Source organism: Pantherophis guttatus, chromosome 12, assembly GCF_059756535.1.
Source record: "Pantherophis guttatus breed Tessera chromosome 12, ASM5975653v1, whole genome shotgun sequence".
In the NCBI taxonomy this organism is placed as follows: Eukaryota; Metazoa; Chordata; class Lepidosauria; order Squamata; family Colubridae; genus Pantherophis; species Pantherophis guttatus.
Window position 1 is genome coordinate 9,463,235 of NC_142074.1, and position 20,661 is coordinate 9,483,895.

A 20,661-nucleotide genomic window follows, 5' to 3' on the forward strand; every position below is an offset into this window, starting at 1 on the left:
CATGTTTGGCTTATTAATCAGCGCCACATGCTCTGCTAAAAGAAAGAATCGTAAGCAATTAAAAAGGTACATGATTGCCACCCACTTTCACTGAAAAACCTCTTGAAAATAATACAATACTATCGCAATATGGCCCTTTAGTAATGTCACTCTTTCCTTGTGCCTGTCACTGCAGTCTGCCATTTGGTTCCAAGATGTGTCTTTAGCATTCATCGTCTCACAGCTCATTTCGCTGTCTGTTTCTGCCGAACTGAAAATATAGTCCATTAATTCATGGCAGCACAAAGACATGAAGGATCTAACAAATTAACTTTACAAATTAACTATGGCACAAACCTGAATGAACCCTTCAAATCATCATCATCATCATCATCATCATCATCATCATCATCTTGTGGGAATTTCGAATACAATCTGATAAACATTTAGCGCATAATGGGTCAGAGATATAAAGAAACAAGTACAGTATGAATCATTAACACTGCAGTGGCTGGAGATCCCTAAAGATCTGGAAAAGCTCTTGGACACAACAGGAATAAACAGAATCTCAATGTATCTATTACAAAAAGTTCCATGATTTAGAACAGTTGCATATATTATAATGAGACCTTCAATTTAAAGATTCAGGAATTATAAATTGTGAGGTCAAATGAAATAAAATCTAAAAGATGCAGACAATAATAATTATCCTAGGAACAGTGGCCATTCCCATGGAAGTTCATTCCATCATTGGGTGTCACAAAACGCCCCATTAATTCTTTCGACTATAACTTATTCCTATTATATTTTATTTTACCATTTATTTACTTAGTTATTCCTACTGGAAACATTATAATAGATCTCAAGAGCCCCTGTTGTCTGCAGTAGCTGTGCAATAACATGTGTATGGCAAAAACTGGGAGATATAGAAAAGTACATGTTTATTAAAGAAGAGACATCGTTAAGTAGAAAATAAGTTATTTCTTTCAATTTAGCAGCATAATTCACTTAGGTCTGGGAACAGTGTTGTCTAATTATTATTTAAACGTATAAATACTAGTCTCTTCTTCACGTTCAGGAAGATCATGAGATGCAGTAGGAATAGGCTAGGTTAAGTTTCAGGAGGGTAATCCTAATCAATGATTGTTAGTTAACATAACCAAACATAACATCAGAAGTAAGACAAGAGCAATTGGAAGGTCAGAGTAGAATCTGCAATTGTGATAAGGGATAGCCGAGAAATCAATTTCTTTTATTATTATTATTATTAAAGAATTTTACAAAAAAAATTTTTTTACAAATATTTCCCCATCCCCCCCCCCCGAACTTCCCAGAACAAAATACAGGGTATAACAATTAACAATCATATACTAAACTAAGCTAACTAACTATGGATTCCTATCCCCCCCTTCATACTTTAACTCCCCTTTTACTTAACTAAATATAAGTACTCTTAATTTTTCTATTCATTCATAAGCTATGTGATACTTTTTAGTCCGATATTTATTTTGAATATAATCAATCCATCTTCTCCATTCCGATATATATCTTTCTTGTGAATGATCTTTCAAATATGCTGAAATCTTCGCCATTTCTGCTAAACTCGCTACTTTTAATGTCCATTCTTCAATAGTAGGCAGATCTTCCTTCTTCCAATATTGCGCCACCAAAAGTCTAGCTGCAGTTATTAAATTTAAGATCAATTTAGTCTCTATAACCGTACAATCTGTGATTATACCCAACAAAAACAACTGTGGAGTAAACTTTATCTTCTTTTTAAGAATATTTTGGATAATCCACCATATTTTAATCCAAAATGCTTTAACTTTTTTACAAGTCCACCATATATGATAATAAGTGGCATCATCACAATCACATCTCCAACACTTAGATTGCAAATTTGGATACATACAAGCTAACTTTTTAGGATCTAAATGCCATCTATAGAATCTTCCTTGAGCATCTGCCTCAATTAGTTTGGCTGTTAAGTCTGTCTTTAGATACTGTATATACGTAACTATACCATTTTTCTTCTCTGGAGCAGATGCAACAAAATGTGTTCCCAATCTTGAATTTATCAAATATTTTTGGTCTGTCACTCTAATATGTGTTTCTTGTAGATAAATTACATAGTTTTTAAACTGTTTCAAATAGTGAAATATTTTCTTTCTCTTTTGTGGTGAATTTAAACCATTGACATTCCAGGTCAAAAATTTAGTTGCCATTTTTGGCACCTTGAAGCTTCAGAAGTGCCAGCTGAAGATCCTCCTGCACCTTTCTCTTCAGCCTTGCTCCTCCCACTGCTTCTGTTTTTGTAGCTTCTTGAGCTTTCATTTGGATTTGCTGTGTCTTTAAATCTTGTTCTTTTTGATTAGCTGCAGCTTGGGTCTGTCTTTGATCTTTTGGTTCTTCTCTTTTTTCTGCTACTTCCAAAGGTTGAACAGTACCAAAAAGTTGCAATAAATCTTCTTCAATAAGCGAGGTCTCTCCTGTAACTTGTGGCTGTTTACTTTCCTTCTGTCCCTGTATTGCCAGCTCTTCTTTTCTTCTCCTCATTTCCAGAGATGATGGGCATCCAGCCTTTAATACATTAGTATAAAAATCTCTTGCCTTCCAAATTGTGTTAAGGCGATGCCTTTCTCCTATGTAATTCAACACCAGTCCAGCTGGAACATCCCATCTAAACTGAATCTGTCGATTTCTAAGTTCATCCACCAAAAAAGCAAACTCCTTTCTGCTTCTCAACATTTTTGGGGGGATTTCTTTCAGTACTAAAACCTCTTGTCATGCCATTTGAAGTTTATTTTTATAGAAGGCTTGTAAAATTTCATTTCAGGTCCTCCTTATTGTAAAATAAATCACAATATCTCTTGGCAATTGGTTCTGTCTAGCAAACCAGGAATTAACGCGATATATTTTGTCAATTTGCAATTAAAGATCTGCTTGTTGCTCTCCAGTTATCTTTGCAAAAGCCTTTGCAAAGATCTCTCTCAGATTCTCTTGATTATGCTCTCTCAGACCTCTTACTCTCAGGGCAAACTCCATCACTCTATATTGTAACATCACCATTTCATCGTCTGCCCTATCCACCTTGGTCTGAACTTCATCCATTTTATTTTCCAAATTCACATTAGACTGATTAATTTCTTCTACTCTTTCATCCAACAATTCAATGTGTTTTGCCAGACCCTGAAATGCCATTACTATATCTTCTCTTATTTCCTTATTCCAAGTTTGAATGACCTCCTTAATTTCAGCCATCTCATCAGACACTCCCTTAATTTTCCCCTCTAAAACAGAGGTTTGTTGCTTAAAAGCCTCCTGTAAAGATTCCTGTAGAGCTTCCAAAGTCAGTATTTGTGGGTTTGAAGTAGACAAAGATTGTAGTTTTGATGGTTGTGCTGGCGATCCTCCAGCAGTTTTAAAACCAGATTTTATTTGCTTAGAAGCCATTTTTAACTTTCAAATTATACTTCTTACAGCAGCCAAATTAGTAAGTCCAATTGTTTTTAAATCTTTTGTAAGTATTATAGTTTATTTAAAGTCCAAACTGTAATCTTTCCACTTTAAATCTTTCTTTCTTTAGTATAGAATCCAGTAATCTTGAACAGCCTTAGAAGCGCTAACGATGTTAACAATCACTTTCACTATAACTTTCACTTTTTCCATGCCCTGTTACAGTTCAGGTGCCATTTTTCCTTTCCTTTTTGAAGATCTTAGAAGGAAGAAATACAGATACAGAGTTAAAGCTCAGTACTTGCAGTTGCTAGGACTCCTGTTTTTGTTCTGCCTGCTTTGAGATTATTTTGAAGCTGAATGTTGATTGCAGGGGTGGTCACCGCGTCTTGTTCTGCTTAAAGCAGAAAAGTCTCGGATCTGGAGCTCAGTCAGACTACCAGGGAGCTCTCACCTTCCAAGCCCCAAAATTACTCCTAGGGCTTTTGGGGAGCTCTACCTTTGTCCGGCTGCTCGCCTTCCTCTCTTCTCCCGAGGAGAAGGTTTCCAAACTGCCAGACAGCTAATTTGTGCTGTCTTAGCGGTTTTAACGAGATTGCGGGGCTGACGATCCAAAAGGAACGTCTGCCAGCGCCTGCGGTGCCACCTGAAGTCTCGCCGAGAAATCAATTTCTACCATCAATTGTGTTTTTGTTCATGAGAGAGCCTTACCTACATACTTCTTAGTAACCATGTCTATTTATGTACGGGTAATCCTCATTTAGCAACTGTTTTGTTTAGTGACCATTCACAGATACAATAGTGCAGTGGTGGAATTCAATTTTTTTTTACTACCAGTTCTGTGGGTATGGCTTGGTAGGCATGGTGTGGCTTGGTGGGCGTGGCAGGGGAAGGATACTGCAAAATCCCCATTCCCTCCCCACTCCTGAGGCCAGCCAGAGGTGGTATTTGCCAGTTCTCTGAACTACTCAAAATTTCTGCTACTAGTTCTCCAGAACTTGTCAGAACCTGCTGAATTTCATCCCTGCAATAGTGGTAAAAAAGTCACTTTGCAAGCAATCCATGCATTTATGACCTTTGAGGTCTCTAAAGCAAAGGAAAACTGAAGTAAGATCATTCTCTGTGGGAGCCCCAGCCCTGTGGAATGAACTGCCCCCCGAAATACGAAAGATTTCCGACCTCCGGGTGTTTCGCTGCGCTCTGAAGACCCTGTTGTTCCGCCAGGCAGGGCTATTAACATAACGTTTTAAATTGGGGTATTTTAAATTTCTGGGATTTTAATTGGAGCCTAATTATTTAATGATTTTAAATTTTAAATTGTTGTCGTGTTTTTTGTGTTTTTAAATAGGCTGTACACCGCCCTGAGTCCTTCGGGAGAAGGGCGGTATAGAAATAAAATTATTTATTTATTTATTTATTTATGAGATATTTGTGGTTTCACTTAACAACCAATTCGCTTAATGGAATTGTCGGTCCCAATTGTGGTTTGCTGAATAAGGATGACTACATGTACATGTATGTTTATGAGCGCTGAATATTCAGGAATGCATTTCAGAAGGATCAACCCTAAGTGTGGAGGCCAGTACAGTATTTCTTATTGTTCTTGTTTACTTATCCGAGAATTGCTTAAGACCATGAGCAAAATCCTAATTCATATCTAGAAAATGCTGATTCTCCCAAATTCCAATGACTATGTTCATGTATATTTTATGCAAATGGAATCTGAGGAGGGAGGAGAGAAAATTAAAAGTGTTGATTGTGAAGAGAAAGAAATAGCATATTGACCTCTCTGGGTTACTCGGAACATGGGCCATGGCGATTAACAATTTGTCTCCATTTTTTTTTTCTTATGTGCAGCCTGTATCATTGCAAAAACACTGACAGTTTTATCACCCCAGAATTTTCTGTGCAAAACACTCTTCCCATATGAAGAGTCAAAACTGATTTAGTTCCAGTGCTTCTTTTGAATGAAAGTGCCCTATTCAGAGATGTTTTTAGATGCCTTCCCTTTCAGATTCAGTTCTTCCTGGATTTTGACCTTTTCAAGAAAACCTGCTTTATTGTGAAATGGGGGAGTTGGGAAAGTAAACATATTCAGCACCTGTTATTAAATGAGTCTGGATTTTTGAAAGTCATTGTCAATAGGTTAATCTTTCTGTACAGACGCTTTTGTTGGCAGAGAGGCATCGTACACAAATGGAAGTTTTACCCCAATGCTAATTTTGCCATCTCTTTGTCAATTGTCAAAGGACTGAAACCTCTTCAGGGATCGTCAGACTGGTTATTATTTGTATTTTGCACTCACCTTCTCTTAGCCTGGGCTTCAGTAAGCTTCATTCTGCAAATGGGTTTAATTGAAAGCCAAGCTTTAGCACAGGACTTTAGGTTGAAAACGTTCTTTGAGGCCTCTTATGAAGATAAATAAATGTCCTAGACATCAAAGCTTTTCTCTGGCAGGGTAACGTAGAAAAAAAAGAGTACTGTAAACAACCCTGTAACTTTAAGCACCTTGAAGAGAAAAACATGTCCTCGGATCATAACAGAATTTTCTGCTAAAATTACAGAATGGGTTGTCAGAGAACTCTACATATATGCAAGGTTTAATGCATTGCACCAAACCATGGTTTTGTTAACCTTGTTTTGCTAACAATCCAGAAGAGCTGGATTCAAACCCTATATTAAACAATAAACCTTTCCAATGTTATAAGCAATGAACTTCTTTTTTATTTAGGATGTCATGACAATTTCAGAGTTCCCATAGTCGTTCCCTTTGATGGATAGGAGTTCAAAGAAATAAAAAAAATTCATTTCCCTTTGATGGATAAGATTTCAAAGAAAGGAAACTGCACTGAATATGAATTGTGTTGTTTTTATGCGGGGTCGATGGCCGTAATAAAGATTTGATTGGATGATGTTGCACAAACACATCCAAAGCTGGGCTATGACAAGCTTCACAAATTGTAGTCATGTGTGTAAAAGGCTACCTAGAAAAGCACTCCAATTCATCGGGTCAGAAAAACCACAGTTTCAATATTCCTTTCACATGTCATCTTAGTAACTTACACCACTGAACAGCTTATTATGCCGTTGACCTGATATCATTCAAGGACAGCTCATTCCTTAGATGTCTATCAGAACAAGAGCTTAGCCAGACAAACAATGATACAGCCCACTTGCAGAAAACAGATTAATTCTGTGCATTTGTACAATTAATCCTCTTGTCTAAGATACAAGAAGGCAGTCATGGCATGTTTACCGTTTGAAAAGCCATCATATTCGAATTAATACTCAGCTGAAATAGCAACAAGGGAGGCATGATGGCTCAGTAGTTAAGATGTTGGGCTTGTTGGCTGGAAATCTGGCACCCCCGGTTCAAGACCCGAGCGCCATGGGATGGGGTGAGCTCCCATCCTTGCCTCAGCTCCTGCCTACTTAGCAGTTTGAAAGCATGCAAATGTGAGTAGATAAACAGGTACCACTTCGGTGGAAAGTAGCAATGCTCCATGACATCATGCTGGCCACAAGAGCACGGAAATGTCTTCAGAAAGTGCTGGATCAATGACCTTGAAACAGAGATGAAGTCAATAGAGTCAATAAAGACATGTGGAGTAAAATCACAGGGATTCCTTTACCTCTACTCAGGGGTAGGATTCAGCCAGTTCAGACCAGTTTGGGCAAACTGGATGATAATTTTACATCTGGTTTGCCGAACCGGTAGTTGCAAGGAATGGAAGGCCCCACCCTTCCCCACCCCTCCCAGGAGTCTCCACATGGCCTGTTTTGGATGCCAGGTAAGTGCAGGGCCCATGCAAAGACTCTGGGAGGGCAAAAAACGGCCCTCCCGGAAGTTCTGGAAGTCTGGAGATGGGCTCGTTTCCAGCCTCTAGAGGGCCTCCAGAGCCCGGGGTAAGCCATTTTCACCCTCCCAGAGGCTTGAAGGAAAGCCCCTGGAGCCTGGGGAGGGAAAAAAATGGGCCTCCCAGAAGTTCTGAAAGGCCGGTCTCCTGAGAGTCTCTAGAGCCCGGGGGAGGGCAAAAATGCCCCCCCCACCATAGTGCGGGAGGCCAAGTAGGCCATGCCCATCATGGTCATGCCCACCCAGCAACCAGGCAGAGAACCAGTTGCTAAAATTTTTGAAGCCCACCCCTGCCTCTACTTACCTTTTTTTTTTAAATAGCAACCAGGTTTTATTTGAACCTGTTGCAATATTTTTAGGATCAGACTCAATAATAATAGTAAGAGTTAAAGGTTTAAATATACTTCCTTTTATTTACAATAGGCATTCTATATTCACTGAATATTCACAGATAGAAGCAAGGAAAAGGGTGAAGGTGGCTCCTTATATATACAGTGGGTGGAGCTATATGAGGGAGTGGTGAAATATGAATACATTAAGAATAGAAGGATAAGTTAACCCCTGATATCCCATTCATATACTATTTACACATTATAGAATAAGGCATTTACATTTGACAAATCCCCCTCTAAATGCCGATTCGTTATGCAACACCAATTACATTCAGATTCAGGACAATACAAGACATACAATTTAGAAGTTAAATATTTGTGCTGTTTAGAAGGTAAAGGCTTTGTCAATATGTCAGCTAATTGTTCTGAAGTATCACAATGCACTGCTTTAATAAATCCATCCTGAGATAATTGTCTCACATGTTTAAATTTTATATCTATATGCCTGGACCTTTGTCCAATGGCGTCGGATCTAGATATTTCAATGGCTGCTTTATTGTCTTCATGCATAACAAAAGGCAAAGCAGGTTTTTTCCAAACATCTGAAATTAAATCATTAAACCATACAAGGTTATTTGCAGCTTTGGATAAACAAACATATTCCGCTTCTGTCGTTGAAGTGGCTACTAGTTCTTGTTTACCAGTATACCAGTAAACTGGACAGTCATTCAAGAAAAAAATATAACCAGATGTACTTTTTCTGCATGATGTGTCGCCAGCCCAGTCCGCATCTGCGTAACATGCAAGCTTTGGTTCTTTATTATCACTAGGTTCTAATACTAAGCAAAAATCTAGTGTACATTTCAGATATCTTAAAATCCTTTTAACAGCTTCCCAGTGATACATTGTTGGTTTGCTGACGTGTCTGGATAATAAATTGAGTGGTAAGGCGATATCTGGTCTAGTCCAATTAGATATATAAAGAAGTGAACCTATTATTGATCTATAAAATGTGTTATCTTTGAATTCAGGAGAAGATTCATCAGTATTTCTAAGAAAATCAGTTTGCATAGGAGTATCACAAGGTTTGGCATTGTTTAAATTGCATTTATTTAAAAGTTCTATAATCTTATCTCTCTGAGTAAGTTTGAATCCCTTTCTAGTCTTATTAATTTGGACACCAAGATATTTGTTCACTTTACCTAGAGATTTCAACGAGAAATGTTCATTTAACTTATTTACAAAAGTTTCTCTTCTCTCTTTGTGTTTTCCTATATACAAAATGTCATCTACATAAATCAACACAAATTCAGTGTAATCATCACCCTTTTTGACAAAGAAACAGTTATCAGCAGTGGTAGCATTGAAATCCATGGTCTTAAGTACTTTTACTAAACAATCATACCATCTTTTACCTGATTGTTTTAATCCATATAAACTTTTGTTTAACAGCCAAATTTCATTTTTGTTGGTGTACTGACTGTGAGGTGCTCTTACATATATTTCCTTATCTAGTTTCGCGTGTAGATACGCAGTCTGTATGTCATATTGAAATACATCAAGGTTGAGTGCTGATGCTACCACTAGAGCTGTTTTGACACTCTCAGTTCTTACTGTGGGGGAATACGTTTCAGTATAGTCCTCCGGATATTTCTGTGCATAACCTTGTGCAACTAATCTAGCTTTGTATAGAGTATTGCCTCCTTCTAAGTTCTTAATTTTATATATCCACCTGGTACCAATAATTGTTTTATCTTTAGGTGCAATTGCAGGTGTAAATACATTTAATCCTTGTAAACTTTCCATCTCTTTCTTCATAGCAAGTTCCCATTTTTCTTTTTCTTCATGAGGAAGTTTTAACACTTCCTCATATGTATTAGGTGTTATCGGTTCACCATCCATATGCATTATGTAATCTCTGTATTTATTTGGTGTTTGATTTCTGTTGTTCCTAATGGCTCTTTCAGGTTTGCTATTGTTATCATGCAAATATCTTGCTTCCTTTTTTGTTAGTGTGTCTGTCTTTATTTTGTGTTGGCTATTTGTCCAAGTTTTGGTTTTGCTTTTATATTTGTTGATATTTTGTTTTTCTATGGTCCCTTCCTCATGAGATTTTGTATCTTTGCATTTATTTGGAAATATTTCATTAAGATGTAATTTAGACCAGTTGGCCTGTTCATGGAACACAGCTGTTCTGGAAACTATAAATTTGTTATTATTATCAATGAATCTGTACCCTTTGGTGCCAGTTTCATATCCCATAAATCTGAGTCTTCTGGATACGTTTTCTCCCTTCCTTCTCAACTGTTTAGGTATGTGTACGTCTGCAGTGACTCCAAATATGTGCATGTGTGCTAATTTTGGTTTCCTATTATACATTACTTCATATGGTGTCTTATTTACAATACTGGACCAGGTTCTATTTTGTGTGTAATTTGAATAATGTAAGGCTTCTGACCAAAATTGTTTGCTTAAGCCAGCATCCTCCAATGTGCACCTAATCATGGTTTGTAAAGTGGAATTTTTCCTCTCTGCAATCCCGTTCTGGAACGCAGAAAATGGACTGGACGTGTAATGTAGCATTCCTCTATCCTTTAACCATTGGGAGAATTCTTTGGACATGAATTCACATCCCCTATCTGTCATAATTTGTTTTATTCTGATATTGTGTTGTGTTTCTATGCGTTTGTAAAATTCCTTAAATTTTTGAAAGGTTTCATCTTTGTGTTTTAATGTGTAAACAAACCCATAGCGGCTATAATCGTCTACTATTGTCAGGAAGTAACGTTTTCTATAAGTGATTGATGGAGTTAATGGGCCAACTAGGTCCATGTGTACTAAGTCAAAAATTTTGTTAGTTGTTCTAGTAGATTTTCTTGGCCTGGGACTAGTTTTTAGTTTTGTAGATTTACATACTGAGCATTCCAAATAGTTTTCACAATTTTTTATTTTGACACCTTCTGCGTGTTCAATCATTTTTTGCACTACAGGAAAACTGGCATGTCCTAACTTCCTATGTAAGATGTGAGCACACTCATCATGAATTGGCTTACCTATTTTTGGTTTTTTTTCTTTGTGTGCATCTGCATGATCATGAGATATTTTACATTCATCATTGTCACTGTTGCTAATATTTTCATCATCTGCTTCAATACAATCTTCTATATTTGAATCAATGTTATGCAACCATTCTTCCTTTGTTATCAGATAAGGTAGGCCTCCTTTAATCATCACAGTGCCTACATTTATTTTATTCTTCTCTAAAGTCGCTTTTCCCTTTGAGAAAACTATATTAATGTCAGAGTCTCTACTTAGTTTTATGGCACTTAGTATGTTATGAGGTATTTCAGGTATTAATAATACCCCCTCTATTTTTCCTAGACCAGGCAAGGTTACGTTCCCTCTGCCTAATACTTGAACCTTTTCTTGGTTAGCTACCTTTATTACAAATTTATCTTCTGTAAATGAAGACAATATATTTTTGTTATTAGTGGTGTGATTAGTTGCTCCAGAATCAATAAGCCAATTGTTGTTCTCATTTTGTTGTATTTTAGCGTTGTCTTGTTTATTTAGTCCATTCAGTGAACCAGATTTTCTATCCTTTGAATTTTCTCTGCCCCCTCTATTTTCTCTGTAATTTGGTGGGCTTCTATATCTATGTTTATCTATGGAAGACTGTCTATAATTGTATTTGTTCCTATATTCTGACCTATGTCTTTCCTTTGAAATTTTGGGACAATCTCTTCTATTGTGTTCCCTGAATCCACAATTGTGACATTTAAGTGTTTCATTATATTTGTCTTGGAAAGCTACTTTCCTAAAAGGTTTGTGCTCTGTGTGATTGCTAGTACGATTTTTTCTTGAATTGTCTTCTGCTATCAATTTGTTGGATAGACTTTCTATGGATAAATATCCTAGATTGATAGTGTCTAAATGTGACATAAAACTATCCCATGATGAATCAAGTGAATTGATAATAACACTTTTCATTGTTTGGTCTGAAATCACCTCCCCCCTCAAATGCAGTTCAGCTCTTATTTTGTTTAAAGATATCAAATGCTCACTTATAGAAACCCCTGGTTTCACCCTAGATGAAAAGAAATCCTTAGACATTCTTGTGGTGGTGGCTACACTGTCGCTGTGAAACAAATTAAACATGCATTGAATAATTTCTGAAACAGTTAGGTTTGGTTTGATGCTATGATACATTGCAGGAGACACACTAGATATTATTAAGAAAAATGCCCTATGGTGTAAACAATCTATTTTTAAAGTCCAAGGTCTTTTTGGGGGACTAGTGATAAAAAATAGTAAATTTTCTTTCATAAATATAACCTGGAGCTGTTGATACCATTCTTGCAAATTAATGCCATCAACCCTTAGTTTTGGGAAGTCGCTGGGTAAGTTTCCCACATTATTTTGTCCATTACTTACAACCTGAGGTAGTCCGTGGTCTCGCAAGTGTAGAAAATTGCAAAACGGCATGGGGATGCTCGCAACGAGTCTGCGCGGTTCTCTCACCAGTTCATGTCTTCCCGGACCGTCTGCATAGTTTCGCGCATGCGCGTTGTTCATTTCTTCTTCGGCGTCGTCGTGGAAGGTTCTCTCCATTGCGGCTCATTCGCTCCGCTCCTCTTCAGACGAGTCGGTCTCTGGTTCGGCCTTGGGAGTTCTGACGACGGCGGCTGCTCTTCTTTTTCTTTTGGGGGCGTTGGCATTTGCTTCGGTCTGTGGTGTAGGACGGAATCGACAAGGCTCTCTGGGTTCGGGCGTCGTCGCTCTCGAAGTCAGGATGGGAGCGGGCAGGTCTTGAGGTGTCGGCTTGCTCGCTCGCTTCTTCGGTGGCTCTTTGGTAATTTTTAGTTTTGGCCCAAATGCAGCAAAAAGCGTTTTCATTGCTGACTTTACTTGGGATCTTGTTGGGTCATCTTCACTTTCTGTTTCTGACTCTTCCGATGAGTTTGAATCCTCTTTTTCATTTTCGTTGTCTGATAACGTTTTTCGCGCCAGAAATTTTGAACTGAGCATTTTGATTGGCTCTGCTTCACTCATCTCGGAGGTCTGTTGAAACCAAGATGGCTGCCATTCAAAATTTCGCGCCGGAGCACATTTTTTCTTCTTCGTAATGACTTTCTCTGCAGTCGTATTACTCACTATTTTTGTGTCTTTAGATTTCTCATTAGTGATGTTTTTCTCTCTCGCTGCTCCGCTGTTCTTTAGCATTTCTTGGAGGTTCGCGATGAGGCTTTCATCATTCTTCTGGCTTTTTAATAGTTTTAATATCTCTGACCTGAGTTCGTTATTTTCTATTTCGATTTCTTCCTGGTCATCATTTTCATCTCTTATTTCTTCGTCTTCAGTGATGTATTCTTCGGATTCTCTCGAAATTGCGTTTGTGAATTCGTTGATTATTTCTTGTTCTGTTTCTATTTCTTTGCTGTAGGCCCTGGTGTTGGGCCTATCTTTCTTAGACATTTTTAAGTTTTTATTGAGTCAATTAACCATCCTCTGCTACCAGCTTGTTGCAATATTTTTAGGATCAGACTCAATAATAATAGTAAGAGTTAAAGGTTTAAATATACTTCCTTTTATTTACAATAGGCATTCTATATTCACTGAATATTCACAGATAGAAGCAAGGAAAAGGGTGAAGGTGGCTCCTTATATATACAGTGGGTGGAGCTATATGAGGGAGTGGTGAAATATGAATACATTAAGAATAGAAGGATAAGTTAACCCCTGATATCCCATTCATATACTATTTACACATTATAGAATAAGGCATTTACATTTGACAGAACCGAACAAAGTTTTCATTGTCCCAATTATCTTCCAGAACACAGCAAGTGATAGAGGAAGCTGGTGGATTGTAGAATATCTTGTTATCTCTCCCAGCTTTAGAGATAGAGGTGTCAGCAGGAAGAACAAGGGTGGGGGTCAAGTAAGGTCAGGCATGTCATGACATCATGATGGTAGCATTGCATGACATAATTACGGCTCTTACCGGACCCCTGTAGCTACATAGACTGAGTATTATACCTAACCACTGTAATAACAGTTCTCAGGCTAGGAAAGCAATGTTCAGCTTTAAAATGTCTGATTTGTTTTGAACATTGTCTCTGGATTTTCACTTTCCCAAGCATAATAATAATAAAATGCTTTTCAGCAAATAACATAAAATTCATCTCGCCTTCTATGTAGAAAGTGATCTCACTAACATTGCTTTTTTTTTAAAAAAAGACAAATTCTAATGTTGGGTTAATTTAATATCTATCTATCTATCTATCTATCTATCTATCTATCATCTATCTATCTATCTATCTATCTATCTATCTATCTATATATATATATAGATGAGGCAATAGACATCACGATCTCCAGAACGTTTAAAAGTTTAAAATTTTTTATTTTAAAACTTGTGCTAAGCTTTCCTCGGCCCCTACCGATTTCGTCAGAGTATAAAATCCCCATTGAGGATTTTATACTATCTATACATCTATAACTATACCTGGAACTCGCATCTTTAGGACAATTCTTTATATATATATATATATATATACACACACACACACATACATACATACATACATACATACACACACACATACATACATACATATATGCAATTTATACCTGCTGTTAAAACCCTTGGCATACTTTGCAAATCTGCTCCATGCCTCTCAGAAAGGCTATATAAAGTGATAGTTCTGGAAATGCTGAAAAATAAATATAAAAAGTTCAAAAATCAAAAAAATAAATAAATAAATAAGGAAGCTGAAAGAAACTTTCCTTTAAGAAGAAAAGGTATAATGTTCAGATCTGTTTAACTTTAAAATAAAATAGCTAAGAGTAGATGTAAAAGAAAAAAACAACAACAATGCTGTAAATTAATGCCTGCTGAAATTCAGCTTGCAATTTTTTCAAAAATTTCCTTCTCCTCTGAAAGATATTTTTCCCCCTGCCTTAATGTTAAGGTGCTTAAGGATTTCTTTGGTGGACTTTTTAAACTGATGTCTAAGGGGCTTTTTCAAAAGGCAACTGGACTTTCCTTGGAGACGTTTTGCTTCTCATCCAAGAATCTTTTTCAGTTCTGAAGTCATTCAAGTGATGGTTGTCCTAAAGGTGCTTTTTTCCAAGAGGCAACTGGGCTTTCTGGTTTTTCTTTGAAGATGTTTTGATTCTCATCCAAGAAGCTTTTTCATCTCTGACTGGATGGTGGGGAATGGAAAAGGATTTATATTCCTTGTTGACAGCTGGTCATTTGCATTCTTTTAGAGAGCCGCTGAGGCCACTTGGAGGTTTATCTGTGTCGTCAGGGTCACCTGAGTGGTGCAAATGGGTGTGGAACCTTCTTGAAAGGACTGTTCTGTCCCCGTCTCACATACGCACCCCCACAGACAGTCAATAGTGAAATAAACCAGCCGACAAAGGTTTCTCTAAGAGCAGAATTGGCAGCAACCCAGTGTCTGGCTGCCAAGAGTCTTTTACTTACGAAGGGAGTGTTTTTCAAAGCCAACACACAACAGATAAGAGAATATTCAAAAAGTCCAGCAATGCAGAGAGGTTTGTTCAATATCAGTTTTTGCTCATCACAGAGCTTGAATGGCCACCACACCCCCTTTTATACCCTGTGGGATGTGGTCCAGTGACTCAACCTAATCCCTGGCACGCCTCTTCCTCTGCTGCGTGCGCTTATCTCTGCGACGCTGTCGAGGGTCCAGCCAAGACTCATCATCATCATTACTGTCCACCTGCGGCTGCATGGAAGTGCTTGGCCCCGGGCCTATTACTTGGCCTTCGGAGGACACCGGAGGCATTGCCAGAGAGGAGGATCCTGGAGAGGGAGGCCTTGCCAACTCCTCTCCTTCACTCTTGGAGTCCTCTCCTGCTGATAACACAGGCTCGGTGATCGGAGCCACAACAAGAACTGGGTTGTAGACTGGAAATAGTTAATGTCGTATTCCCTCCCCCTCTGTTGAGAGAGGGCTGTTCAATTTGGACATAGAATGCAATGCTAATGCAAATGACTGGCTGTCTGCAAAGAATATAAATCCTTCCATTCGCCACCATCCAGTCAGAGCTGAAGAAACTTCTTGGATGAGAATCAAAACATCTTCAAAGAAAAACCAGGAAGCCCAGTTGCCTCTTGAGAAAAGCACCTTTAGGACAACCATGACCTGGATGACTGAAAATCTCTATAGACATTTTTTATCTGATGTTTTTCAAGTGAAGAAAGAAGTTGTGAGAGCTTCATCACTGGAGGCTTTTGAGGAGAGATTGGACTGCCATTTGTCAGAAATGGTGAAGGGTCTCCTGCTTGGATGGGGGGTTGGACTAGATGATCTACAAGGTCCCTTCCAACTCTGTTAATCTGTTAAAATATTGCTCATTTTAATGTTTTCTGTTTCATGTTTTTCCATCACTCTGAAATTTCTCCGGCTGCCCACTCTTCCCTATGCTCATAAGCGGAGTATGACATCTACCCTTAATCAAAGTATGGAAAGCTAAAAAAATGCAGATTTCTGGAAAGATGAAAATGCACTAAAGGAAATGATGCACCCACCTACCCACCCCACACACAAATACAAAACATACCCTTTGGCCAATCAAAACATTATATTCGTCACCCAGAAGTTCCCTACCAATATTTTCTTCTGCTTCAACCTGTTCAATAAGAACTGTTAAGGGAAAAAAATACTGGAGGATTTTTCTGTACAGTCTCCAATTTATGGTGTAAGGAGAGTGTGTGAAGTGAAGATGTGCTATCATTATATACTTTGGGGTCACCTTCTGTAGCTGAAGGATGAGCAATTCAGGTCTGAAAGGAAACAGCCCATCAGCACAAGGCACAAAGTACAATTTGAAGGTCATTATTGCAAAATTGAGGATGGCTACCAACTTGACAGCTTCTTGAAGTGTGTCACTTCTGGAGATTATCTGAGGTCTATCTTGGAAAGTAAGTCTATATTCTAGGTCCTCATACTGTACTATAATTGGTTATATGCTGCAATGATGAGGAATTCTCGGTTGTCTCGTGATAAGCTCCTGTACTTAAACCAAAGAGACATTGCTCCTAAGCCTTGCATTCCAGTTCATGCTTGCTCCTTAGTAAAGCCTTAGTAAGACCATACCTAGAGTACTGCATCCAGCTTTAGTCACCACACTATAAAAAAGATGTTGAGACTCTAGAAAAAGTACAGAGAAGAGCAACCAGGATGAGTAGGGGACTGGAGACTAAAACATATGAAGAACAGTTACAGGAACTAGGCATGGCTAGTCTAGTGAAGAGAAGGACCAGGGGAGACATGATAGCAGCGTTCCAATATTTGAGGGGCTGCCACAGAGAGGAGGGGGTCAAGCTATTTTCCAAAACACCTGAAGGCCAGACAAGAAATAATGGATGGAAACTGAACAAGGAGAGATTCAACCTGGAAATAAAGAGACATTTTCTGACAATGAGAACAATCAACCAAGGGAACAGAAGTTGCCTTCGGAAGTTATGGGAGCTTCTTCACTTGAGATTTTCAAGAAGAGATTGGACTGCCATTTGTCAGAAATGGTGTAGGGTCTCCTGCTTGGGTGGCGGGTTGGACTAGATGACCTACAAGGTCCCTTCCAACTCTGTTAATCTGTAATCCTTTAATGTGTCATATACCAAGAGAAAGTGTCAAAAGAGAGATTATGAGATCAACCAACTTCTTTCAACTAAAGAGAAATCTCTGCTTTGTAAAAGCAAAGCTTCATTCCTAATATGTCTTAGTTGCCAATTCAGACTCTGGGACTCTGGGCTTTGTTAGTAGTAAAAAAGTCTCAAGTTCAATCTTTCCTTAATTTTGCTCCTCTTTACCTCCTCTAAGAAACAGATTTCTCATTTCAGCCTCTTTTCAAATTTCTTTGGGCAATGCCTTTGAGCTTGCTTTATTGTTGTAAAGCAGTCAAGGTTGCCGCAACTGTTGTTGTCATCTTGGACTATATAATTCTTCACTATTCGCTATGGAAAAAGGACATGGTGGCTCAGTGGCTAAGACTGAGCTTGTCGATTGAAAGGTCGGCAGTTCAGCGGTTTGAATCCCTAGTGCCACATAACGGGGTGAGCTCCCGTTACTTGTCCCAGCTTCTGCCAACCTAGCAGTTCGAAAGCACGTAAAAAATGCAAATAGAAAAATAGGGACCACCTTTGGTGGGAAGGTAACAGCGTTCCATGCACCTTTGGCATTTAGTCATGCCGACCACATAACCACGGAGACGTCTTCGGACAGCACTGGCTCTTCAGCTTTGAAACAGAGATGAGCACTGCCCCCTAGAGTCAGAAACGACTAGCACATATGTGCAAGGGGAACCTTTACCTTTACCTTATTCGCTATGTAAAATGAATGGATGGATGGATGATGTTTGCTTCTTTTCTGGCTGTCTTTTTCTTCTTCAGAGGGATCAGTTCACATATCCAATTCTTCCTTTAGGAAAGGAAAGCCAAGATCAATGAGGAAGCAGTTGTGTAATATAAAAGAAGACTTTTGAATACCTTATCCATTGACCATTTCAACAAGCAAGAATTCTGCACCTCACTCCTGAAAAATTAACTGAATGTTCATTTGCATATGTATAATAAATAGCAACAAAACTATGTATAGTCAAAGCTATGGTTTTCCCAGCTGCAATGGATGGCTGTGAACGTTGGACCATAAGGAGGGCTGAGCGCCAAAGTATTGAGGCCTTTGAACGATGGGGCTGGAGAAGACTTCTGTGAGTCCCTTGGACTGCAAGGTGATCAAACCGGTCAGTCCTAGAGGAGATCAACCCTGACTGCTCTTTAGAAGGCCAGATCCTGAAGAGGAAACTCAAATACTTTGGCCACTTAATGAGAAGGAAGGACCCCCTGGAGAAGAGCCTAATGCTGGTAACAATTGAGGGCAAAAGAAGAAGGGGACAACAGAGAATGAGGTCACTGGATGGATTCAGTGAAGCAGTCAACATGGACTTAAATGGACTCCATAGAATGGTAGAGGACAGGAAGGCCTGAAGGAACATTGTCCATGGGATCATGATGGGTTGGACACAATTTCGCGACTAACAACAATAAATTGCATCTGTTTTAGAGCAAGGGATAAAGAATCTATCAAAGGTTGGGCATGGAATCCTCAGCAAAATGAGCATAGTAAATCTATGGTAGCTTCCACAATCTGGTGTCTTTTTATTCTGTTGAAGTACAAGTATCAGAATCGTGAGTTTAGATCAGCCATTGGCTGGGAACTCTGGGAACAGCTCTCAAACTCAGCTAGAAGTTGTACTGTGTTCAGCATTGATGAATACTTTTTTAAAAAAAAAACAAACTAATCTGCTCCCTCTTCTGGGACAATTCCCCAAAAAACAAAAAAACAAAACACAACCCTACCACTCTGAGAAATAGAAGATTTTTCCCCATTCCAAGAATTAACCCTCAGTGGCAACCGGTATTATTAATGTCTTAAGTACTCCCCTATTCAGTGAACTCTCTTAATAGTTTGAAATAAGTGCCTGTAACTTGCATGGAATGACAAATGGTAGTCACAAGGTTTGAGAAGTTCCTTGTTATAATCATAGGTCACTTTATGAATTAATTACCTCCATTTATCTTTGGAAGCCGAGATATGTTATTTAGACTACACTCTTCGAAACCATTTAATCCCTGACAATAGTGTTACAAGCTTTTTAGGATGTACAAGGGCAATCAAATTTTACAATATAAGAAAATTATGGTGTCATGCTTAGAAAAGGGACAGGCTAATATTGACTTCTCTGAATAATAAATACTTAAAAAAAAAAAAAAACTATGGCAGACTCTAAAAAGCCTCTAAAATGAAAGTCACTTCGGATGCTTCAGAGTTGGAATTTTTATGCTGCAATAGTTTAAACATGAGACAGTAGCAGTTTATTTGCTTTGTGCCTTGGGCTACTAACCTGCATTTGGCAGGACCGCTAAAAGATCTCTGCAATTTAAATAACCAAACTCTATGCAGAATTCCAGCATTCAATATTAACACATTATACTGGCCCAAATGTGAGCGCTAAAGCTTTTGAGGATGCAATTTGTCCTTGAACAATATATTTTTCTTTACAGAAACTAATGTGATTCTGTTGCGGCAAATATGAAAATCGACTCTCGGGTTGCAAGTTAGATAATTTTATACGACTCTCACAGGTGCTCTGTGGCTCCATATTATGGTGATTTGATTATGGTTTTATCTTAATTTAATATTTTATCTCCTATATTGTATTCTCCACATATTGTGTGTGTGTGTGTGTGTGTGTGTGTATTTGCGTATAAAATTTGCTGACGCTTTATTTAAACTAAATTTGTCTATCAGTGATTGCATGTCCTCTGTAGATGCCATACGCTAAATAACTAAATAATAGGTGCTCTGCATCTAAAGGGGGATGTCAGGGGGGAAAATCCAACCATTTAGCTGTGCAGAAGGGATACCTGAAGGGGAAGCAAAGAAAAAATGAAGATGGGAGCCACAACTCTGTGCTAGAAATCCTAGCTATAGATAGTCCTTGACTTGTGACTGGCTGCTTAGTGACCATTCAGAGTTCCAACAGACATACCTGGGGATACTTACAACCCAGATCCAACGTTCTAATGGTCACCTGATCCCGCCCACAATCATGTGACCGCATTTCGTGCACCTGACAAACAGGCTGCAATTATGACCATTGGCAGCATCCCATGGCCATGTGACCGCGTTTTACAGTAGTTTTGCCAAAAATCACTATTTATTCCAGTTTTTGGCAAAATCACATCCATTGCACATCACTGTTTCCCTTAATGATGGCAGATTTGCTTAATGGTGATTCATTTTAACAACTGCTACAAAAAAGGTGATAAAATCAGGCTAATCATGTGATCAACAGCTAACATGAATTTATGACTATGATGGACAGGCTTCATCACAGTCGTAACTCGGAGATTATCTGTATTCTTTATATTTGTTGCATTGTATTCAACACAGAAAGGGACACAGTGGCTCCGTGGCTAAGACGCTGAACTTGTCGATCAAA

General features: G+C 38.4%; 1 protein-coding gene and 1 pseudogene across 5 annotated transcripts in view; one reads left to right on the plus strand and one right to left on the minus strand.

The window, feature by feature from the left end:
• Positions 1–20,661, plus strand: part of TENM1 (teneurin transmembrane protein 1) — a 1,253,741-nt gene that overhangs the window by 666,289 nt on the left and 566,791 nt on the right. The window lies entirely within an intron of this gene.
• Positions 2,194–4,168, minus strand: LOC148112218 (uncharacterized; annotated as a pseudogene).